Genomic DNA, 4,977 nt, shown 5'->3' with positions numbered 1-4,977 from the left:
AAAGAAATATTGAAAGTGCTGGGCCTTAGGTTCACCAAAGCATGCAAGGAGAGCATTCTACAAGTAAGCGAAATTTCAATACTAATTAAGAAAAAACAATGCTCTAGCTAAAAACCCTGAATTTGAAAGGACAACAAACACGAGATCATGTAAGTGTGTGTAAATTCACTCAAGTAAACCCAAAGTAAACTCCTCAAAGTTCCAAGAATAAGGGACTTATTTAACTACAAAACGTAACCAAACGAAAAGATGGTAGTAGCTTCAAGAATCCTCTAAGGTAGCCCTTTTCGAAGTGACTGCTAAGGTGGCTTTCACACTTTCGAGGTGGTAGATCTTTCTACCGGAGTGGTAGCTTTTACTCATCCCATGAGATAAATCTTTCTCTCATTAGGTCATAACTAGTATCTGACTTATGAGAGTAGCTTCATACTTCATAGGTGGCAGCACTTTCCACCCAAAATGCACAACTAAACAATGTATCTATTTTTGTTTCTTTTCTTTTTCAAATTTTTTAGCAAAATAACACAAGAAATAAAGCTAATTAGTCACTTAAACATCAAACTTGAGTTTTCGAAAGAATTTCATGAGCGTGTGGTGCAACAAGTGTCAATCGGTCAAAAATTCCCTGAAATTCAAGAACAAACTAGAGCATGAAAACATTCAATGTTAAAATTCTCCTAAACTCAAGAATACAGTCATTGCAACTATGGTGAACCATCATTGGCTATGTGAGCATGTATGTCAATCAAAATTTATATAAAGGACATGTGTAATGTGAACTCCTACCCCCCCCCCCAACACTTAAGATGTACATTGCCCTCAATGTACGCATGCAAGCACAATAAAATGTAAATCACTCAAAAGTATGTGTGGGAGTGGGTAATTGAAACAATACTCCCTTGAACTCCTAGTGGTGTAGTTGATGGAGCTAGATCCTTGGGAGTTGATTTCCAACGGGTTGTGAAGCACACATGGCCATGTGTAAAACACATTGACCGTGTCTATGACTAATCCTCAATTTCTATACTGATAAGACCATCTGCATGCATAAACAAGTTGATTCAATGAAGCTCAACAAAAATAAAATCAAACTTAAGTCCACATAGATATTGAAATGAAATACAACTCAAAGAAATAAAGTACAAAAACATAACGACAACTAAAAGTAAAAATGCCTAAAGCGTTAGTGTCGAGCGCTATCTCTGCTGCTGCTTCTGGTGAAGATGATGCAGGTGTCGCAAAATAAACAAGGATTGAGTGAAGAAAAGAGAAAGATATACTTATCGATGAAATGATGATGGAAAGCTTTGAAAATGAGCGAAGTGTTCTTTCCTCATAATGAGCATTACTTTTATCAGCTTTTAGCGCTAATACACGTGTATTTATGTTGTTTTGCACATGTAGGGTTGTGAAGCTATGTTTTGAGAGAATAAGCCAAAAGTAGATCGTAAATGCACTATTTGGGGGAATCTTGGAAGGAAAAATGTGAAGACACAAGTGGAGCTCTAAGATACATGAATGTGTGCCAACCTCTATCTATTTAATCCATTACAATGAGTGGGGTGGGCACGAAGGCAGTCACATTTGCATATCCTAACTTGTGCACTGATAGCAAGATCTTCACCAATGAGGCTTTTGATTGAAGAAGATATGCGATCTACGGCATAAACGTGTGCCCGTTTATGTTGCCTTAATGAAAAGTGTCGGGATTTGGAGTGTTTCGGTCGAGAGGTAGCTGAGTGTCCCATTTCCCCTCTGGTGTGATTTATCCTACCTCCATTTTCTAGAGTTCTTTGTGGTTATAATAGTGTGAAGCGCTAAGGGATGAACTCTGCTGGGACGTAGTTGCGCGAGCAACAGAGTGAAGTGTTGAAGTGACTTTATTATCTGGGGCTTAATTGTAACTAGTGGTCTTTCACCAAGACTAAAAGGTTAGATCTACACATAGGAATAGGGTTTATCACTTGGAATCCCTAGAATTCCATGCAACTTTGTGCAGTGTGAGGTGTTGAGACTAAGCGATTTCTCCACTGGGACATAGTATAGGGTTAGTCATGGTTAACCTTAGGTTTGGGACACTGTGCTTTAGTATTTCCACGACTCATTGAGCATTAATTAGAAAGTATAATGGTAGGTTTTTCATTTGAATCATAATTCCTAGGGGGAGCATTGTCCGAGTTCCCCCACTTCTATCGATTGCCTTACCTCTCACTTACTTGTGCCTCTCATTCTTGTTCTTTTTATTTCTGTTTACATCACATCTTATCAACATAATCATTATTCATCTTCAATTGGTTAAGTAGCAATTTAGGTACTTTTTATTCCCTACTCTTTGTGGATACGATACCCCACTCACTTGGGATTTATTACTTCAATAAACATGTGTACTTCGGGTCATAAGCAAGGGGCATTGTTAAGTTTTTGGTGCCGTTATCGGGGTAGTAGGCATTTAGAGATACTTTGCACTTTGATATCTTAGCTATTCATTCATTAATCTTATTTCATACCTTCTTATTCTACCATCATTCTAATTTTGATTTCTTTATTTGGTGCTGCTCCATGTTATGACCCAAGGGAACCCTTCGATATTAATTGAAGGTGATCCCGTACTTGAACGAACACTTAGAAGAAGGGGTAAAGAACCTGTGCAAGAAATGTTGAATCTAGCTGAAGTGGAAGTTGAAGGGTCTGACAACATGGTACAATAGAATGGACAATAGAGAACCCTCTCTGATTACGCTAGACCGTCAGTATTGGGGACACAATCTAGTATTGTGCGGCCACAAATAACAGCTCAGAATTTTGAGCTAAAGCCGGCATTCATCCACATGTTATAAAAAACTGCAAAGTTCAATGGTTTGGCCGATGAGGATCCAAATAGTCCAATAGAGAATTTCTTGGAAGTATGTGATATGCTCAACATCAATGGTGTTACGGATGATGCCACCAAGTTCAGAGCCTTCCCATTTTCTTTGAAGGAGAGAGCAAAGCAGTGGTTACACTCATTACCTAGAGCATCGATCACTACATGGGAGAAGATGGTAGAAGCTTTTCTTGCCCATTATTTTTCTCCCAGAAAATCTACAAAGCTTAGGAATGAGATCTCGTCCTTCATGCAAACGGAATTGGAGTCTCTATTTGAGACATGGGAAAGGTTCAAAGAACTAATTTGAAAATGTCCTCAACATGGATTTCCAGAGTGAATGATCATTCAAACTTTTTACAATGGTTTGAACCCAAGTACAAGACAGCTACTTGATGCAGCAGCACGAGGTACTTTAGGTAGTAAGACTGCCGGAGAAGCCTGGCAATCAATTAAAGAAATGGGGTTGAACAGCTACTAGTGGAATGTTAGGGAGAAGAAGAATGTGGCTGGCATCCATGACGTAGATGTGGTTACATCGTTGGCTCGGTTTGAGCGTCTTTTCAAGCTAAAGTTTGGCCAGATGTGGTTTTTGGATCCGAGTGTTGTGCCAGAGATACAGTTGGCCGATGATATGGCAGACGAGATTGAGAAAATGCTAGTTGTGGGCAGTTGGCGCAAACTGATCACTATTCATGATATTGCCATTCGTATATCAACGCTAAAGGTATTGGCATCATTCAAGTTTGACAGATCATACTCCAGTTTTTATGGCAGTGACGCTATACAGTTCAGAGTATTCAAGCATCATTATAGTATGAGCATCACATCATTCTTGATTTGGTTAGGGTTATATGATGAAGACTTTACTACCACGGAGGAGTACGAGCAACTTCCTATAGATTACCCAGATAGCTTAACTGCTCAGCAAGCATATCAACGATTATGTGGCCGTAGTCAGCATGGGTTAGGAGTGTCGAAGGCCACTTGTCTGTCTCAACCGAGCTACAGATATATGCATGCCTTCCTAAGCCGATCAGTGAATGGACGTGGTGATAGTACGGTGTTTTTGAGCAGATAGGAGCTTATTTTTTTTTAGTCCATGGTCCACGGCCAGCCGATTCATCTTGCTCACATGCTAACAGAATACATGAGACATTAGGGTCAGTATGCCAGGATCGGCGTCCTTTTCTTTAGCCCATACATCACTAGGCTCATTATCAGTATGGGTCTACAATACGCTATTAGAGGGATTGAGAAGACGATTATACATGCCCCCTAGGTGTGGAGATGATCATACAGATTGGGATGTTGTGCAGGTAAGGGCCGGGAGTGCATGTACTAATTATACCCGATCCAGAGATAGCTGAGGGATGGCGGTGACGCGACATAGGGTCCTCAGCCGATCCCCGAGCCTCAGCCCACGCAGATGGATACAAAGGTACCTTCCCCAACATAGGAGGCACCTCAAGTGTACATATTCTCACCATCTTGAGCCTATGATCAATTCGAGAGGCTCGTAAGTGCAATAGGGATGCTCTAGTTGGAGATCGCCGAGGTCCGTGCGACACAGCACAGGGTGCACAATATACAGAGTTCATGGCACGTTTCAACATTTTACGACAGCTGCTAGAGTGAGATGCGAGATCACCATTCATGATGCGACCCTGGACCTCTCCGACTCCTCCAGCACCATCATCACCATTTCATGCGCCGATCAATCCACCTAGTCCACCACCGCTAGCAGTGGTAGCAGAGACGACATAGGATAACACAGACACTTAATGCGTCTGTGCTTTACTTTGACTTCATAGTTTTTTTCTTTATTTCTGCATTTCTTTTTTTACTTGTACACTTAGAAAGGATCCTCCTTCTGAGTTTAATTTTTATTTTTTGTTTGAGTTGTATTTCATTACTCTATCATTTATATACTCGAGTTGTTTTTATTTTCATTGAGCATCACTGAACCCCCTTGTGTATGCGTGCGAGTGGTCTTGTCAGTATGGTAATTGAGAACTAGTCATGGATATGGGCAATGTGGGCCGTGTGTGCTTCACAACCCATTGGAACTTTACTCCCAAGGATTTTGCCCCATCAAACGTAACACTAGGAGT

The 4,977-nt window shown here is 40.7% G+C and overlaps 1 non-coding gene across 1 annotated transcript; it reads right to left on the bottom strand.

The window, feature by feature from the left end:
* Positions 1-3,086: 3,086 nt before the first annotated feature.
* On the bottom strand, positions 3,087-3,193 carry LOC120269875. Its single transcript, XR_005539504.1, has one exon. It is a non-coding gene; the product is annotated as a small nucleolar RNA R71 (small nucleolar RNA).
* Between the last annotated feature and the right edge of the window lie 1,784 nt (positions 3,194-4,977).

This window comes from Dioscorea cayenensis, chromosome 9 (genome assembly GCF_009730915.1).
Source record: "Dioscorea cayenensis subsp. rotundata cultivar TDr96_F1 chromosome 9, TDr96_F1_v2_PseudoChromosome.rev07_lg8_w22 25.fasta, whole genome shotgun sequence".
In the NCBI taxonomy this organism is placed as follows: Eukaryota; Viridiplantae; Streptophyta; class Magnoliopsida; order Dioscoreales; family Dioscoreaceae; genus Dioscorea; species Dioscorea cayenensis.
The sequence above is the reverse complement of the archived record's forward strand: the minus strand, read 5'-3'. Positions and strand labels throughout refer to the sequence as shown.